We start from the raw sequence: 21,039 nt of genomic DNA, 5'->3' as shown, positions 1-21,039 counted from the left end.
ATCTTTACGACTTTAGTACTTTTTCATTAAAAGGGGACTAACCATGTATTGTTTGTCCCTTACCGAGCGAAGATAAAACGACAAAAGCTAGTGATGATCGAGACTTCATTTTCCTATTGGCCAAACTGCAAGCACCACAGTCACAATCGTACCAAAAAACCCAAACACGAATAACATTTATTATAAATATACATTTATTACAGCGAGTGATTATCATCTTCAGATTAGTATTATGGAAATAAAGTATTTTAACCGAATCATGTAATGTGATTAGCTGGTCTCCATCGTTATCAAATTTTACAGGAAATTTAAGAGAAAGTATCATTGATTACACATGGTAGCTGCTTCTTTGAATGGAATGTTTATTTTAAAAGTCTTGTTTAGTTGCGATTGTCAACGCCTCACCAGAAGCGCCCTGCGGGTATTCTACGCTCCCAGGCAACAGGTCGTTTGCAAAATAATTAGAAAAATGCTTATATAATACGTTTATATAGTATGGACAAGACTGGCCAAGAACGGTGTGTCATTTACAAACACTTGGGTTACATTTTTATGTATCATTGCATTGGTTAGTCGCACGAATTCACGCCCATGCACTCAGGCACAACATACAACTCACATAATTACCCTCACACACGCAGAACCACCGATAGTACGAAGACGGATAAGCAAAGAAACAAAAAGAAAACAAAAAACCGCGATGTCACAGCAACGAGCGCGCACATGCAGGGTCTTCATCCACGCTCGTGTGAAGTGACCGTCCTTTGGGCATCTCGGGGTAAAGGGATGCGTGCACAGCACGCGCATAGGAGTTACACTAAACACGGAGGTGATTTATACAGAAACGTCCTGCGAGGGTTGTGAAAACACACGTACATCGCATCGTACACACATACAACACGCACTGTCCTTCTGGCCTTGACCTATGCTTTTCATGCAGTATCATGTGTTCCTGGCATTGCACTTCAGTTCATTGTAAAAGTCTGTAGGAACACGTGCACAAGACGAGCATCACAGTTCCACATCTCTTCGAGAAAGAAAAGATCAGCACACGGAGTTTCCTAAGTCACACAAGTCGATCACATTTTTGTTTTCACATAAGAAGACCTAGGGGGAGAAAATAAAAGCCCATGAATTCACATAGAAGACGATGATGACTAATGATAAAAGTGGATGATGAGAACTTTCGGAAATGTGTGTGTGTGTGTGAGAGAGAGAGTGTGTGTGAAAGAGAGAGAGTTGATGGTGGGTATGAATATGAAACTGAAATGAAGATAATAACTAATGATGAAGGTGGAGGAAGATAAAGGACAGAGAAGGGCGGAAGATGTGACAGAATAATGTTATTTAAAAAGAAAAACCTTAGAAAATATAGGTGAGGTAGAGGATGCAGACGTTGGGTCTGCCGATTGCTTCAACTGACTACACGTGACATGCCACAGCGACAGTTCCCCCGAGAACAGCAAGGAGCACATGCCACGGGCAATGCTTACCTGCGAAGCAGCCGACCATGAAGTTGGAGAAGTTGCCTGCCACCAGGAGCGGGATGGCCATGGGGGCGAGCCACGCCCGCCGGTGCGGCACCAGTGTCATTATGATCCCCATGGTGATGAACAAGGAGAGAACTCCAGAGAAGCCGCACAATGCAAACGTGGCGATGGCCTCTGACCTCCTCTGCAAGGCAGCGAAAACGAGGTGACACAGAAATAAGGAGATAGTATAAAATCAGTTTGTAAAACCAATGACAGGCATGTCTACTAAATTATAACATTATTATAAAATAATTTCGTAAAACCGATGACTAGCATGTCTACTATTTAAACTATAATCTAGGCTCGTCTGTGACTAGAAATTTCCACCACAATTATCGCGAGCACAATAAACAAGCAAGCAGTAAAAGAATTGAGAAACAAAACGAAAGTCGCTGTTTGCTTACCGAGATGAAGCCTTCCGTTAGAGTCATGTTCCAACTGTCTAACACGATGTCGTCGCCCACGTAGGTGAAGGTGTGGTTGCGGAGGCCGCCAGGTATTTCTCCATCATGTTGCGGTTTTGGATATACAGCGGCATCTTGAGCATGGACACGAAGCTGGAGCTGGCCAGCCTCAGCCCCATCAGCATCGCCACCTGGCGGCAGTCCGCCAGCTCCACGCCCATGAACAGCGCGAAAGGGTACAACAGGTACCCGAGGATCTTCTGTCAGGGTGGAAATAAATAAGATTGATAGAGTTTGCGTGAGCGAGTGCATTACCTAATCCAGATCGTCGCATGAGAGAGAGAGGAAGGGAGAGAGAGAAAGAGCATACCAATAGGAGTTTGCTCCCTTTAGAGAGAATCACAGACGACGACGACGACAACAACAACAACAACAACAACAACAACAACAACAACAACAACAACAACAACAACAACAACAACAACAACAAGTGCCTTGCCTCCATGCTCAGCTGCGACACGCCGACTCGATCCCCGAACCACTCTATCGTCTTGTTGAACCAGCTGATGAGGGCCAAGAAGGCAAAGGCTGTGACGATGACGTTGGCGACAAGGGAGGTAACGCTCGTAGCGCCGGCGGAAGCTGCTTCTAAGATGTTGGAGTGTTTCCTGGGACACCCGAAACAGAACAACCGTTGCTTTAAATGTCCACTGGAATTGCACGTTATGTAGCAATAAAACTCTTCTGGTTGTTTTTTATTTTAAAGTTTGTCCCCCTTGTTAACTAACAGATGCCACAACTAATGGTTTCCTGCCACGGTACAGTTGCATAATTTAAACATGAGCAGTCTTTTTCAAAATATAATTGATTTTAAGAGGATGGCCTGCAAGTGTTTTGCTTGACATGCTTCTGGGAGTTTTAATGCTCAGTAAGCAAAAAGACCTTTTGGCTTTTGAAGGAAAATGCTAACGTTTATGTGAACTGTATCAGAAAGAGAGAGAGAGAGAGCAAAACAACCAAAACAGACTTTGTTCTCTTTGCACGAACTCACATGTCATCCGGAAGAAGGTTTTTATCCATGTTTATCTTCTTTGGCTTTTTAGTCTCCGGAACCATCAACTTGCAGATGGTGAAAGTGGCGGGAGCGCTGATGACCATGGCAGGCAGCAAGAACTCGACGGAGATCTGTAGACAAGTGTATATATATATGTATAAGACAGAAAGGGAGATGAGTACGAAAGTAATTTCGACTAAATATAGATTGAAAGGACTAGTGGAGTCGGATTAACTCCCTTCTGCTGTCGAGATACACGATTACAAACATCATCGAGCATAGGTCAAGGTCAACAACACTGACGTCAGGATTGTACACGGATACCTTTACATTGTGAAGGACTCATGCAAAGGGAGAGCAAGTAACATGTGGTGATTAGGAATATTGTCATCTCTTTCTGTGACTGGTGATGTTTGTAGGCGTGTACCACGAGAATGCAAGCTTTGAGGGATGGGGAAGGATATTCGCCCAGGAAGTAGTTTCTTGTATTGAGTCATTAAAAACAAAATTTGCACCCCACTAGTTCTTTAGCAAATTTTCATTGCCTTCATTTTGTGTGAACCTTTTTAGGTGCCCACAATAGATTTCAAACGATCGCACAGCCACCTTGACATCTCAGCTACTAGGTTGTGAGTGCGAGGTCGCGTACCCCGATTTGTGTGAGGATGGCCAGGTAGGCACCACCAATAGAAGCCAAGCAGGATGTTGTGATGGTAAAGAATTCCGACTTGGTTATATTCTTTAGGTATGGCCGCAGAGACAGCAGTGCTGAAGCCTGTGGACACATTACTTTTATTTACAATCATATCAGAGATAATGTATGAAAGTTATTTTTACCTTGTTATGTAATGTTACTGTACGTCAGTAAAATACATATACAAAAAACGTAAAGACCTCTTTCTCACACACCCACAGACAGACAGATTGGTTTTATGACAGAAGGATCAACTGTGTAAGTTAAAAGAATAAATCGAAATATTCCGCAAAAAAATGAAGTAGCTGTCTTCGAGATAAAAAAAAAAAAAAAAAAAAAAAAAAAAACACAGACAGAAAATTGTTCAAGAGATAAATTTGTTGAAAAGAGAGACTGAAAAAAACCTGAACTGAATATGTACACTATGCTGGATGGCATCTTCTGCGGATGGATGTACTTTTAAGCGACTATAGTACCTTATGTGTATGTGTTGTGTTCCCTGTATTGTTAAATATTGTATTTGATGAGTGTTTCACATGATTTATAATAGAACTTATTGCTTAATAGAACAAACATTGAATTAAAAAATTCTTGAAAACTACCGTCTTCTTAACAACAACTACTTAATGTTGGACGCTTTACTAACTCCTTCCATGAAGATGGAGGCAGCGACACCTGTGGACTCGACAACGCTCGTGGCGAGAACAAAGCGCATGGCAGTGCCGATAACTCCCACCAGGAACTGCATGGCGCCCACGTAGTACAACATCGACAGCGCAGCATTGGTCAGAAATACCGCCGGAAGTGCCTGCAAAACAAACATGAAGACGGGGCTCGTGTTTTCAATCGAAGCATTGCTGAAATAGTTGATGCTCCTAAGACCATGTAGTGATCTCTGTGTTTTTCTAATAGTCACATGACTGATGCTCACTGAAAATATGCAATAATATATTAATATAATAATCTGTAGAAATCATCTCCATATTTTTATTAGCTAATACGAAAAAAATGCCTTGTAGGAATCTCTGTATATCTAATACTCACTCCAAAAACCATATAATGATCTTTGTATGTTTCGCCAAATAGCAGTTTGGAGGCTGGCTCAGAGTTGGCGAAGAACTCGTCCAGTCGCTTTTGCACCCACAGGATGGCTTGTCTGCCCCCGTCCCATCGAATGATGATGACGGCGATGATAAACTGCATGCCCAGGCTCCAGTAGATGGTGTGCCAGTTGACCTGAGAGAAAAGAAACGTTTACATTCGTACCGACTAGATGAACCGTCTGAAGCCTACATTAAAGCTTAATGTACTTAAAGTCAGTACCTCAACGATCAGCTTCAGAAGGTGGAGAGGGAGAGAGAGAGATTTTATTGTCATGTCAAGATTATAGCACCAGAGAACACTAATGATATGCATAGCTGGATATATATATATATATGGACTAATTCAAAAAATAAAAGCACCGATTGGGTAAGAGAGTGGTTATCTCCTGAATACATTATTGTAAATGAGTGATTTTTTAGAGCAAGAGCCAGTTTTTTTTTCTTCTTTTGTGAGGGCAGTGCCCATTTCCTTTTCCTTGCCTCCTCACCTTCCCCATCCCTGTTCGAAGTCAGGTGCTCATTCTCAACAAATGGGTCAATTGGGAAAAGTTTGCTGGACTACACGACTATCGAACCTTGCACGACTTCGAGTGTCAATTTGCTGTCCGCTTCCTCAAAAGAATGGAATGGAGACAGATAGAGACAGACAAACAGAGACAGATAGAGACAGACAAGGAAGGAAAGAAAGGGTGAAACACTGATTGATTGACTAGTCAAGAAGAAGACAGCGCGCCGACGAGTGCATAGGACATACTCCGGTGCTGGTGGACGCCGTGGACATTAGCGCCATCTGTAGAACATAACCTGTGGAGAAGCAGAACAAACCTTAGAAGGAGCGGTGGAGAAGAGGAAGGCTATAAACATCAGGATGAAGAGTCCAGGCAGCGATGACAGCTTGATCGGGTCCTTGATTGCCACGTCCACGATGACATACCCCATAAAGGCCCCCATCCCGCCGTACAGCAGCCTGCAAAAGAGATCGTCGTCATCATTTTCATCATCATCATTAACATCAGCATCATTTTGCCCCGCGATTGACCATATTAGAGAATATTAGGACAATGCTCGCCATCGGTCTGTCACTCTTCGTCATTCTCTAGGATGTACTGAATGACAGCCCTCTCTTGGATTTTACCTCGTCATCTGCAGCTTTTTCTGCTAATTCCCTGTACTGTTCACTAAAGGATCGTCTTTACAAGTGCTGTTGATCTCGACATCACGTTGTACAAATGTTTGTATATATATATAAACTTAGACAGATGCAGGTCTCCCGTCTCCGAACTTTATTGGTTACCTGCCTAGTTTACAGAAGCACCTAGAAACAGATAATTTTTGAAAAGCAGTGAACTTGAAATACGATTTTATTTGTCTTGTACTTTTTTTAATGCGATTTAAATTCTTATTCTTGGTTCCAAGCTCCAGAAATCTTTTAGACTTATTATCCGTTCTAGTAGCAAGCAATCAAACAGATGTCAACAAAACAAAAACAAAGATCGAATGCAGTTACCAGCGAAGGAAGAAGTTGACTGTTGCAATCTTAGCTTGGACCTCGTCTGTCTTCGTACTCTTGCACCACTGGACGAACTTCAGCCTGGACATGAGTGCCGCCACTTTGTGACGTGTTGCTATGACAACGGCCAGGATGGTGCACACGAGTAGTCTGATAGAAGCCTCGTCGCCAAACCTGAATAGCCATTGTTAATTTCGTTAACAGAACCAGTAAATGACGGAAAAGAAATACAAAGGAACAGTCTGAGAGCCGCTAATGCTTCTAAATCGGATGCAGCTAGGAGCAAGTCGGGGAATTACAGAACATGAAGCAAAACATCTACGCAATGTGCAGAAGCAAGAACTATTGTGGGAAACATTTAACAAGAATTTTACCATGTCTCACTGAGTTATTGGAAAATCAACTAAATTAAAAACCTGCAAGGGTGCAACTTTTTCTGTTTTGTTTAAGTTACTATTTCCAAAAATAACTTTCTTCTAGAGATGCAAGCTCCAAGTAGCGCAATGCACCGAAAGGGGCAAAACCCGTGACGTCTCTTCTGATGAACATATCTGAGATTAACTCCCTTTGGTTGATGGTTCCGACATACAGTGGTGCTAGAATTGAAAGCGACCTCTCCCCTTGTGAATAGGATTCCAGTAGTCGAAGGTTCTCTTTAACTCGAGTCTGTTTTATGATAATCGAGGATGATAAAGGTTCCCTTTCTGAATCTACTCAAGCCTACAACTGACAATTACCAAGACGGTGAGTGAAGTTGCAGACGACTTTCAAAATGCATGTCTGATTAGTGGTAAGAGAAAAGATGACGACGGGGAATAGCTTCACTACTCTATGTCAATCAACACTAACTTTCCCACTGGGGTACACTAACTTTGCATAAATCAGTATTCTGGGAAAAAAAGAGCACTGAGCTCACCTGTAATTTTAAAAAAGCATAGAACGTATAGAACGTATAGAGCACAGGCGACACGTGACGCTTCACAGCACTGAGCTCATATGTAACACAAGAACTATAGACACGTTGGATTTACCTATAATACACGGCGTATATTAAACAGGCGGCGCACGCAGCTCACCTGTAATACATGGCGTATATAAAGTAGGCGACGAAGAGCAGAAGGGCGACGATCGAAAAGAAGTGGCCGTTGAAGCGCTGGTTGATGAGGACCATCAGCCCGAGAGCCGCATTCTGAATGTTTAGCACCACCCTGCCAACGAAGCCTGCTTTCTTTAATTTCTCCTCCAGGTCTTCCTCCTCCTCGTCGTCACTCAGCTCCTCCTTGTCGATGTCGACCTCGACATGATTGTTTATGAGGACTTCCGCTTCCGGAACCACACCGTTCTTTTCTTTGTCGGTTACCTTCACGGTGACGTCATTCTTGCTCTGGTCTTTGATGTCCATCTTGACCGTGACCATCATTCTGGATGTGGTTTTGACCGGTGGCGACATTGCCGAGCTTTTGCAGGAGCTGATGATTCGCAGAGATAGAAATGCTAAATCAGAAATCCATCGAGTTAACATACTGGACAATACAGGGCTTAAATCCCCCTGACATTTGTTATATCGAGTTTGTGACTTTGTTTCGCAGTTCTGTCAAGGTCCTTCTTAACCGTGTTTGACCAGGTCTGGCAAAGTTTTGTGTGAAAGTCACAGGAAAAAAAAAAGTTTGGGGCAAAGTTCGGGACATTGGAACTTTCACTGGTCAACTTTCAAAGTCCAGACTTGTTCGTCACGTGTTACCGACCTATTTGCCCAATCTTTGGAAAAACTTTAGATCTTCGCTGCTTTTCCTGGTTAGGAATGGTTGCCAAACATAGTCACATACTCGACAATAAGTGTCTAGCTGTGAAGGATCTTATTCACAACTAATCCACTATCAAGTTGGATCTTTTCCCTAAACATCATGTCGGACAAGGCAGGACTGGAGAAGAACGAATCTACAATGCTTTCAAGAAACTAGAACACGTGCAGTGTCTGGCATGTGAAAGAGAGAAGCAATGAGGTATGAAGTGGGTCGGAATGTACGAGAAGAAAACAGTTAGCAGCTTTAGAGTGAGGTGCTACAACGCTGAGCATTAAGATTACTACAACTGTTGTGGTTGTGGTGGATTCTTTTACAACTGCTCAAACAACAGCTGTTAAAAATATCCACCACGATCACAAGGAATGTTTAGCGAGTGGAGCTTATATCATAACAGATCAGCAATTATAGGTAAACACGTGGCTAATAATAATAATTGATGATAATGATGATTTTTAGAGTGCCTTTCTCAAACATCAAGGCTGACTAAAAAAAAAAGCTTTGAAAAGGAACACACGGAGATATCCAACACGAAGTAAACAAAAAAAAAAAAAGTTCATGACCTTGTCTGAATCAAGGAATCCAGCCATGTATAAGTGACTAAGGCCACTGACTGTCCAAACGAATGAATAAATGAAAAATAAAAGAAGAAGGTGCTTAGCTCTGCCTTGATTAGTTCTACCCTGCGAGAAGACTAGATTCCTTCGGATTTTGTTTCCCAAAAATAGGTGACCTGTGACAGGAGGTCAGAGGACAATGGTTGAAAGTGCTCACCTAGAGTCAGGTTTTCAGTATCGTGTAACATGCTGGCTAAGTTTGCGATGGTCCACGACATAAAATGAAAGAGAGAAATGAAAGAATGTAAAGGAGAAAACAGATGGGCTGAAGGTCACTGTTACAATGACCTTTTTCCGATTAGAATTTATCAAACTGTAACATTTAGCTTCGATAGAACATGTTTGATCTGTTATTAAGCGAAACAAGATATATATAAGATATAGTCCGCATAGTGCAAAAAATACAGTGTAGTTATTACAATAGAAGTTTTTCGACAGGCTTCGCTAAACATGATTTAATAAGCTGTCCGATGTTTGTAAAACCCATGTGAGAAGTGGCTGTGTAATATTGCAGCTGTTTAAAAGGGAGTCTTGTTGACATTTTTGGTGTGCAATCATTAAAGAAAAAAATTTAGGTTGCAAAAAGGCGTATTTACCAAGTATATGGACAAAGGGTCTATTTACAGCCGTTCTGATCTGGCAAACAGGACACAATTCGGAAGAGACCTAGTTAGGTTGTCTACAATTTGTTAGTAACAACGGGAACAACAGGACTATTTCTTGTCATTTACTGTCGACAACAACACACATATCAAGTAAGTTTTATTTTAAACTTTGTTAATGTGCACTAAGACTTTGTTTAAACAGGTAAAAATGCTAGTTTCTAGTATTTTCAATTCATGGCAATGCACGAGCATATGACTGCAACAATTTTTAAAAAATATAAGTTCAAAGAAATTTCTAATTTCACTCACATGTCTGTTTGAGGGGATCACCGAGGCTATAGCAGGTTAGTAACTAGAAACTTGGAAAGTTTGAAGATTGCTGACAGCAGGAGTCCACTCCAGGGGGCCGCCAAGCGTGACCAGCGAGAGCAGAGATCGAGGACAGTGCTCTTTCTTACACGGGTATCTTCACTGCTCCTCGGCACAGTACAGACTGTACTCGTATGAGATCTTTCAAAAACTTAAGTACCCTCTGGCTGTTTCTATTTTTTTCACAGCTGACACACTCTACCTCATTTGCATATCGCGAGAAAACTTTCCGTGAATGGACGAGAACTGATGTGAGCCTCAGTCCTCAGACTTGGGGAGAGGTGGAGAAGAGGAGGACAGGGTAGCAGAGGAATTCAATACACTTTTGTTACTTCGTTCTCTTAGTTCGCCTGCACTGCAGGAATTTATGAAGTACGATAGTTCTTGGAGTGCAGGACAACTGGGAGGAGTCCTGTTCACGGAGCACCCACACGACTGATGGTATTGGATGTCGACGACCAGAGTGTTCGGCTCCTGTTTCTGTAAAGTAGGTAGCGGCGGCAACATCTGATGCAAAGATCTCATTCTCATTCTCTGTGCTTGAGAGACAATCCAGCAGCCGATGTTAACAATCTGAGCTCATCTAAGATCATCTAATCTGATGAGGTTTCCCCAATGAGCTCCAGGGCAGCCATAAAAAGCTTGCTCAATCCCAGAGAAGGAGTTGCTGGAGACTAACGACAGAGACATTGAAGGCACAAGTGAATGTGAACATGAGGAATGAGATTAAAGTTATCATGGCTAGAAAAGTGACTTGGCACAATTATAGTCATCGTTAAGTTTTTCGCAGGTCGTCTGGTATTTAAACTGATCCTAGGTTATATTTGTACGAAGGGCGTAGTCCGCTAGACGATAATTAATCTTAGTCTCGGCTTTACAAGGGTCCTTCAGTTTCAGTAACCTAATCAGGCTTTGTAAACAGGTAGTTTGGGTAGTTACAATGACCTAGCCTTCCTTGTACACAGATAGTGATTTACAACCATCTACTCACATCCTGTACACAGGTAGTTTGACAGTTACTATGATCCTCGAGGCCCAGGTATTTTGTCAGTTTACTTTCAAAAGGGAACACAGGAGCTAAAGAAACATTCTACGTAGCACTTATTTTTGTGAGAATTTGTAGTTTATACAATATTTTGTTGTGCTGATGACAAACTGTTTCGTAACATTATTTGGACAAAGATTGTTTTCGTTCCGTCAATGCAGCGCAGTAGGTTTATACACGATTGACCCATGACCTCTGACCTCTTGTTGACACCCTGCTTTGTCATCTCCACCTCAGGTGTTAGTTTTTGACAGGTACCAGAATATCGCAATTTCTATCAGTATTGTGCTTTAAATTATCAAGTTAAATAATTTATGCCATTCAACTCTCCATATTTGATTCTTTATATATATATATACTGACTGAAAATTGGGTTTAGTCGCACTTTAAGGTGCGCAGCAGAAATTAAAAAAAAAACCCGACATTTTGTTTCTCAGTTCCTTCAAACACAACGAGTACGTGCTTGTGTATTTTTGACCCTCGTCGTGCTTGTTGAGGCTGTGCTCGAGACACCAGGAGTGAGAACACGTGACATGTGAGTGGGCACCGACGTAGATCCGTCTAGTTTTATGTTTTGATTTTATGTCAAGCACCTTTATTATCACTTCACTGCATGCTGACAACAACAAGATAAAAGTGAAGCTAAAAGCCACAGAAGCAGAAAGTAAGGGGTTCACCGTGTCCACGATGTGCCCAACCGTCTCATTACTTTCCAACCTCGCAAAATCCGCAGGTGAGAAATAACCGCCAGGTGCTCATCTCTTGTAGTGGTCACGACCAACCAAATCGCGACTTGGAGTAATCCGCGGGAGAAATTTTGTCAGGAAGAGGTATTGACCTGACTGTGTACAAACAATGTATATACCATGACCTGACTGTGTACAAACAATGTATTACCAACAATATGTTCATTGAGACAAGGAGACAGTCAAACAGTGATGAACACGATGGTTGGTGTGCTGCTATCCTAGGCGCTGACTGACCACAGCAAAACTCAGTGGAAGAGCACGAAAAAAGTCGACTGCTCCTACTGAAGTCTTCCTGAAGATCTTTCTAGCCCTCATCTTGTCATTAGTAGACATCGACTTCAAGTCAGAACTAGTTCAAAACCAATGCACGTGAGTGTGAAGCCACTTGCACGTGTTTCTTGCCATCTAAAGAGTTGTCACATCAACTAGTCACAAAGGGAGAATGGGAGCCTCCAGTTGCACGTAAGCATCAGATAAGTCTTGAAAAAAGAAAAAAGAAAAAACCCAACACAACCTCAAAACAATAAAAGATTAACACAGACATAAATCTCTGAACTGTTGGCTGTTTACCGACCAACAGTATCTCTCAAAGTTGTAGGCTCACAGGTCTCAGCGAACACCACCACCACCGCCACAACAACAGCAACGATGGCAGCAGCAACAGCAGCAACAACAGCAACTACAACAGCAACACAACAACAATCTGCTCTTCTTCTAGATGCTGGTAGTTAAACCTGAAGCAAATTCGCGCTTTGTGACTTGTTCTAGAAGTTATTCGAAAAATTCATCTGCAAGCAGTTGAGAGATATACATCTGTGGACAAGCAATACATTGCTTTCTGTTTTTTTTTTCTTCTCTCGTCTGCCGAGTTGTTCTGTCACTTGACTTCGGGTTTTAATGTGTGTTTTAAGAGTCTCAATGTTTTATGGGTGTAGTGGGTGCACGTGTGGGTGGGTTAAGTATCGGTCTAAAAATTGTAGCTCACTTGAACAAAGTCCTTCTTTTAGATTGGGGTAAATAGTTCACTGAGCTGTCGGTACCTGCTGACATTACTGATGTTATGTAGAGTATAGGTCTGAACCATTTGAATCTCACCTTGAACTGAAAAAAGCAGCAGCAGGCTCTGGGCATCCAGTAGTTCATTCACCCCACACGACTGTCGTATCTTGATTCTTGTGTGTGTGTGCATCTGGAAGTTTGCAACACCTACCTGTACCTACCATGCTGCGCCAGCGAACACCTGCCTTGTTAGTGATCTCTGATATTTTTCCTCTTTTTTAAAAAAAGTTACATTTGAACGATCTAGCACTGATGGCTTTTTTCTTGACAATTCTCCTACATATTATAATTCTACATATTCTTCATATTAGAATGTGATTGTAATTACTAATGAAGCACATCTAGTTCGCAACCTTGTAAAGAAATGCACTAAATAAGTGCTCATTATCATCATTGTTATTATTATTGTTGTTACTATTATTATTTCCTATACCGCATGGTGAGTTGGTAGATAAAATCAGATAAAACTAATCACATGGGCAGCTCCGCCTAGAAATTGTCTCCTGAACTACAATGTTTATGTCTGAATAAAGCAGGTCGCATGATTCAACATCAATATGAAGAAAATATCATAAGGAATTATCAAGAACAAAAAAACCCAGAGTACTAGATGATTGAAATGTAACCTCTTTAAAAAAAAAAAAGAAAGAGAAATGACAGTTATGTCAAAACATGGTTAGGTACACATGACTAATGCAGATTTCATACACACACACATGTATACACATGTATACACATACACACATACATACACACATACACACATATACACATACACACATACACACATGTACACACACACACACATACACATACATACACACATACACACATGTATACACACATACACACATGTATAGACACATACACACATGTACACACACATACACACATATACACACACATACACACATACACATATACACATACACACATGTATACACATGTACACATACACACATACACACACATGTACACACATGTACACACACACTAATTAGTGTTTGAGAAAGAGCACAGCAAGGTGTACCCTGATACTGTGGCCTCACTACCAACATGTCGAGTGAAAGCAGGTGAACCCCATGAGAACACCTACAACCTTACAACGGGCAAAGAGAACTGAAACTAGAACAACCTTTGTGTCCTCAGTCATCCATGCATGGGTAGGTATGTACTCAGTGTCTGCTCTCCCACAATAAACTCATAATATTTTTCCTGTGATATAGAATGCAATGGGACTGAAACTAGTGCAGACAGAGAGCAAGTAGATATGTTTACAGAAGGTCATACAGAGACAGACCCGAGTCTTCCTGTCCTCACTGAGTACATTTCTTGCAGTTTGTGTGAAACTGATACTACAACAGTTTGTAATGAGACTAACATCTAGAGGAAAATAGTAGATGAGCGATGACATTTTTGCAAAGGGTTTGAGATGAGCGAGTTCTCCAACGGCTTGTAATAAAGATATTTATATAACTCTAATTTAGAAAGCATTGATATTATTATTATTCTATTTTTATCATTTGTTAGAGCTAGTGTTTCTGCTTGGGCTATTTATACATAATGCACACTTCTACACTGAGTTTACAGACTATTGAATCACAAAATAAATAAATAACAAAAAAAAAAAAAAAAAACGAAGATAAAACCAAACAACCTCCTATCGGACCAATAATAATAATAATAATAATAATAATAATAATAATAATAATAATAATAATAATAATAATAATAATACATCCAACAATAATAATAAATAAAACCCAGATGGAAAGTATGATAGCATGTGTGCAGAATGAAACCACTCACCACCAAAGCCAACCCTTTATTGGACAGCTGATGGCAAGAGCAAACGTGTTCAGCCAAAAGATGTATAGAGAAAGAAAGAGAGAAAGGAGCAGAAGCCTGGAACAACAGCTAGACATGTTGCTGACAGACAAAAATAGAGACCTCTAGAGGATGCCTCATGTACCACCTAGGTACGAAGAAGAACAAGTAGATAAAATAATCAAAAGAAAAATCGATGTAATGAAAAAATAAAACAGACGCTTTGGTACAACGGTCTAGAGTACTCTACACTCTTTATTTTTTCCTCGGTCATCAGGGAACAAACCTGCTTTCTTGCAGATCTTTGGAGCAGGCGTTGTTGGCAGGGTTCCACAGAAGATTGGGAATGAATCAGATATCAATCGATGATTGCACCCACCCAACCACTCACCATCGAACAAGATGGCGATCTTTTACTAAACAGGTGCAAGTCCGTCTGAAACACTCTATAGCTGCTTTCAAACAAGATAAAACAGCAACAAACTTTGAACTAATAAATAAATTAATAAAATTTCAGAAATTTTGTTAGAGAAATAAAATGATTAAAGTAATTACTTGTAGAGATACGGTGAGATATTAGAGATAAGATGTGATGGCAGAGAAACGGTGGATGATAAAGATACGATACACTACAATTTCCATCTCTGTTTCACAGCAGTAGACAATAAAGATGTATTGTACATGAGATGATGGCAGTCATGGTTTGATGGCCGAGAGACCGTGTGATGGCCAACATACGGTCTACCTGCTGAAGATTTTATTTTACGAAAGACAACCAAACGAAAGTTTTTGCAAAGAAGTCCGCTTTTTGGATTTACAGTTTACCACCAACAGGCATTGGAGATACTTCCAGGGTTTCACCAAGGGGGTCATTGCTGCCCCCGGTCCCCCATGTTCTACTCTCAGACCTCGCGTGACAGCACGACGCAGTTTCACTCGCACGCGAGTCTGACATCCACACCTCAAGGTGAAAGGTCATCTGTACAGGTAGCCATGTTCTCAACACTCCCTCAGGTAAGTAAAATCCGATGTTGGACAAGCGTCGATCACAGGAGTCACCGACTTTTTTAGTGCAGAGTTATATATAGCTTGCGCGCGCGAACACACCAACTTGAAAAAGATGGATATACAATAAACACATGCAGGCACATACACACAAACACATAAACTAAGTAACCACACTTTAATATTCACACACACATAAATACACAAAACGACACAAAATAAAGCACAACCAATCCACTTATAGAAACTAAACATACAAACACAAACTGAACATGCACACACACACAGATCGCAAGCATCACAACTTCAAGCTCTGCGATTACTCAAAGTTAGGTTTGGACAGAAATTGTTGAACTTCATTAAAAACTGGTTCAGATTTTTAACATTCACTACTTGCTCATGGGCTGGCAATTTCAAATCATACAAGAACTTCATTCGGAATGCGCCCCAGAGAAAGAAAATCTGCAGAAGTGGGAATCGAGCGCAGAGAGCTCGACACTCCCAACCCTCGCAACTCACATCCACACCAACATCATGTAAACTGTTTGTCTCGGTTTCTTCAGTCACAATAGCTATCATAGCATCCAGTGGTTAGTTAACCAAGACTTTGCACGAAGTCTTCTCGTGTGACGTGTCATTACTTTATCAGCAGTCAAAGGTTAAAGTACAAAGGGTAAAAAGCCATATTACAGAATAATTACAGTCCTTATGGTATCCAATGCTAATGATTGCAATAATTGTGTTCATGGAAATGGCTTTTGGAATGTTCTAGGGTAAAAGTCAGCCATGAAATACATAAAATACATTATTTACCACGATTATGTGAAATGCTGTTTGTCATGAGCTCGCTCCCACAGGAGGAGGAGGCACTGATGGTGGCACATGTATCTTAGTAGTTCAAACGTCTGTCCAGTGCTTGTGTACCTGTGTCTCACAGAGCCTCCATGACATGTTGATGCCTTTGTAATTTACTGGGAATAGCTATGTACATTACACATTTAGTGGGAGTAGCTATGTACATTACACATTTAGTGGGAGTAGCTATGTACATTACACATTTACTGGGAGTAGCTATGTACATTACACATTTACTGGGAGTAGCTATGTACATTACAAACTTACTGAGGGTAGCTATGTACATTACACATTTACTTGGAATAACTATGTACATTACACATTTACTGGGAATAACTATGTACATTACACATTTAGTGGGAGTAGCTATGTACATCACACATTTAGTGGGAGTAGCTATGTACATTACACATTTAATGGGAATAGCTATGTACATTACACATTTAGTGGGAGTAGCTATGTACATGACACATTTAATGGGAATAGCTATGTACATTACACATTTAATGGGAATAGCTCTATGCATTAAAAATTTTTTGTACAATAGTAGAGTGATGTTTCTAGTTACTGACATTATTTTTCATGGGAGGCAAGCCTAGTGCCTTGGACTCACACTGCTCACGCTCGGTTTAAAACTGTGATGGACAAGTAATTAGTTTTTACAGATTTGATTTCAGACAAAGAATTACCAGCAGCTTGTGCAATTCAGGTTTATTTATGACTGTGAAATACCCTGATGTGGATTTCGTTTCACAGTATCGGGTACTTCGTACGGTTTGTCCTTTGTTCCTCTGAGGGACAAATAAACCCATCGGAGGTCTTAATTTTTGTTTTCTTGGGTCAGCCATGCTCAGTCACCTGACACTGCCAGACACGGGCGATTCTTCTCTGGTTGCAGGGAGCAGTATCGGTGCGCGTGCACTCACTTTTCCATGACCATGGGTGAGTACATCCCACTTACTCACCTGAGCGCCCACCCGCTTTACTCGCTCACCTGACCCTCCCACCTTCACAAGAACAACCCCCCCCCCCGTCGTATTCCTCACTCACATTGGCCACCCGCTCACCTGTCCATTCACTCATTAGCCCCAGCCCTAAAGACAATTAGCAAAAAAATACTAAAAAAAAAAAGGAAAAACCAAAACCGAACAAACAAGGTTAGCTGTCCAGTTATCAGGGTAAATACACCCACAAATCATTTACACCCTAATCTAGCCATAATTCTCACTGCTACACTGCCGTAAGAACCCTAACTGTAATCCACCCTTAATTTATATTCTGAATCATACACCTAATGAAGCTCTAACCTCCGTACTTTTAGTTTCCTGTTAATTCTCTTCCTTTTGCGCCTCCTCCTCCTCCTCCTCTCTCTCTTTCTCTCTTTCTTTCTCTCTCACATCGGGTGCATTTGAAAGCGGTTAGCAGGGAAACCAATACCAAGTGACAATATGTATGGTGTACAGGGTTAGTATGTATAACAGTGTCTGAGGTCTTGTCACCCAATACGTGGAATCAGATGTTGCGCTCAGGTTTACCTCAGAGACCACAGGATCACTTCACGGATGACTGATGTTAAAAAGGAGGAATTCGGTCTGCGGCCTCGGATGCCTTAGTAGGGAGGGAGGATAGGTAGATAGATACGAGGAAGGTGGTGAGACGTGTTAGTAAGTTTATTATTTCAATTCATCTGAAACTCAGCTCGAGCTCAGTACACGTGTTACGAAAGGCCTCTCACAAATATTGAGGGGTTGATTAAAAAGCTGAAAATATCCAAAGACATGCAAAAGAAACCTGTTAGTAGACTCACACATCGTCAAGCACCACATGTACACAACACACATGATTCTATTATTTTGACCTCTATATTTCTCTTAGGAAACAAACTCTCCGGTTGGTTATTGGTTTGTTTTGTTGACTCTGTCAACCTGCAGGTGAGACACCGGACTGTGAGTGCAGCATGGCGGAGTAAAGTGACGAGGTGAAGGCAGGATCGTAGTAGGGAAACCGGAATATCTGAAGAAAACACAACGGTCAACCCTGGTGAGAAGGTGTTACATGCAAAAAATAACAAATACGTGGGACCCCGCGGTAAGATTTGAACCGAGCTCCTTGAGACCTTCATTGTAGTGATGAACATTTTGTAACTACACTTCTGGACAGTCCTAAATACCGCCTACCCCACAGACACCTTGAGACCCGACAGACACCTTGACACCCTCAGCCAGATGGCACACCTTGCTTAGTCACACGAAGGGGTGTGAATATGTGACATGCCTATCACACGTTTTATAAGCTTTTAATTTCTTACCCAAAAAAAAAAACTTATACAGAAAAAAAGGAAAGAAGCCCTTACTGTTGGTTTGTTATTTCAGTCACCAAGTCCCTAACTTGAACAGATTGTCAAAATAGCCAAGGGAAGCAAACACTCAGTGACTTGACTGCGATATTATTAGAGTTATATCCCTTTCTGTTCTCCTAGCGTCACGGTTTCCATAAATACAGTGCATGCAAATATTATTTTTCATATTTAACGATTGTTAATTTATCATTGAACAAACATTTACATTTTAGTGATTTTTGATGGGGGTGAAGGTGGTGGTCCTGGTGGTGGTAGCGGTGATGATGATGATGCTGCTGCTGATGATGATGATGATTGTAGAGCGCATTTCCCTGTGTGGAGGCGAGCTACACATGAAATACTGCAAACAGTTATCTATATAATAAGTAAACAAACGTCATCAGACTGATGACCTCGTGGTAAGCATGAACTAAGTGCGTGGACAAAGATGAAGACTCAAGCAGAATTAGTGTTCTCTGGATCATGAAAAATATTTCTGAAAGGGCTATGCAACTTTTTTTTTTCGGCGTCGATAGACTTTAAAAGATTCTTTATATCTCCCCAAAATATTCTAGTTGAGGTCTTCACTATTAATGGCGAAGGACATATTCGTCAGTTACAAGTTAAGACGCAGATCGATTGTGAGAGTTACCGAGTGCTGCAACACTGTTGTTGGTTGTGGAGCCCGGTGTAAAGAATGGCCCTCGCTTGGAGTCTCAATTAACCTAGTTACGTGGTACTTGGCAAGTAATTAGACATTAGCCGTAACTGCCACGGCATTATTGCCGCATTGGCCATGATGGAGTCAGATTAGACCGCACTTTGTTGCCCATGTCACAGGTCCTGGCGCCTGAGTCCTCGTCTGTCCTGTGGAAGCTCTTATCAGTTGAGTCCTCGGTCTGTCATTCCTCCGTCCTACACGTGGAGGCTGCATTGATATTATCTACAAATCATCACTTGCCAAGTACCTGACTTTTACTTCTGCTTTATTGTTCCCACATACATATTTTGAATGCATACAAGCCTCTTTTTCAGCTCCGTATTGCTGGACACACCTGTTCTGCATCTACAGACCCCATCCAAGTGCCAAAAACAAACTGACAGCCTCTACCTTTTTCTCAGAATTTCATGATCTGCTGGACGATAGCAATGCACTCAGTGGACGTGCAGTGCTTCTTGGAAATGTTAATGTCCATTTTGACAACAAGTCTCATCCTGACACAGTAAAAATGTCGGAATTGTTGCACACTTTTCGTCTCGTCCAGTCTGTTTTGCAGTCCACTCATACATGTTGATATGATCCCATTCAAAGCTCAACTGCAAATGGCTTCCACAAGAGAGAATATCGAGTACTGAACGAAGAACAGATGGACGTTATCAGTTTGGCTGTGGATGCCTGGCTCGACATGAATACCAGTTCTTGTTTTCGAACCTTCCCACGAAAGATGTGATTCCTTGGTCAAAGAAGTCTTTGTCTTAAGAAAGTTATTTGCTCTTTTGTCACACACACACACGAAATAGTTCTGCGTGGACATCCCAGCGTGGAGGTGAAGATGTCCTCACGATTCCCCTCACGAAGGCGTTGTAGCCATAAAGGATGCCCAGGGCCGCCAGTTGTCATGGCGATATCAATAATGGCGCCGTCAGCTGCTTGTCTGTAAAGGTGCGGACACACGAGAAGCCAAAAGCGGCTTCGCAAGCTTGGCTTTCGAAGCAGCGCTTTTCCGAGCCCGCTAGCGGGCTGCTTGATAAGCTGGCTTGTGGGGGGCCGCTGGTCACACACACGAACGCTGTATCGGTCTTAAATTGTTTGTGCCGATATTTAGGCCGTCTCGAGTCCCATAGCTCGCTATGGCAGTTAATTAATTTGATCAAAGGAACGGTCTGGTCCTCGCTGAGGTTCGCCAGAGGCCCTGTTGCTTTCACAGCCATGTGGAAACGCGTGGAAAAGTAGAACAGGTTCTAAAGCGCGAAGCAGGCCGCAAGCTAAAGCCAAGCAGGCTTACGAAGCCGCTTTGGGGATAGCTTGCAGTGTTGGTCACACGGCAAGCAGGAAAAGCAGGGTTGCTTCGGAAAAGTTTCGCGCTTTTTGCTTCTCGTGTGCCCGCCGCTTAACTGGGCAGACCGTCTATCGCCAAGCTGCACGAAGGGATCCACCATTAATTTCCAGATTTGCGGGCAGCAAAGAGGATGTGTTTTTATTTCTTTCGTTACTGTTTACTCAACACATTTTCCGTTATTAGCTGCACTGGTGAAGACTCAACAGCATTATTTGACAACGCATGAAGACTTCCAACAGATATATTTGTGGAAGTTGCTGGATGCGACTGCTCTCTTCAGTTTTAGCCTCATGATCCATTTCTACTTGCGAGTCACGTCTCAGAAACGCTTCTACAAAACCAAATTCGTGTGCGGCTGACTCGTTAGACTAAACACCAAACGGATGTAAAAAAAAAAAAAAAAAAAAATGC

At 41.7% G+C, this 21,039-nt stretch overlaps 1 pseudogene; it reads right to left on the bottom strand.

Moving 5' to 3' along the window:
* Nucleotides 1-208: 208 nt before the first annotated feature.
* On the bottom strand, nt 209-9,851 carry LOC112560902 (annotated as a pseudogene).
* Between the last annotated feature and the right edge of the window lie 11,188 nt (nt 9,852-21,039).

Source organism: Pomacea canaliculata, linkage group LG3 (assembly GCF_003073045.1).
Source record: "Pomacea canaliculata isolate SZHN2017 linkage group LG3, ASM307304v1, whole genome shotgun sequence".
NCBI lineage: Eukaryota > Metazoa > Mollusca > Gastropoda > Architaenioglossa > Ampullariidae > Pomacea > Pomacea canaliculata.
The sequence above is the reverse complement of the archived record's forward strand: the minus strand, read 5'-3'. Positions and strand labels throughout refer to the sequence as shown.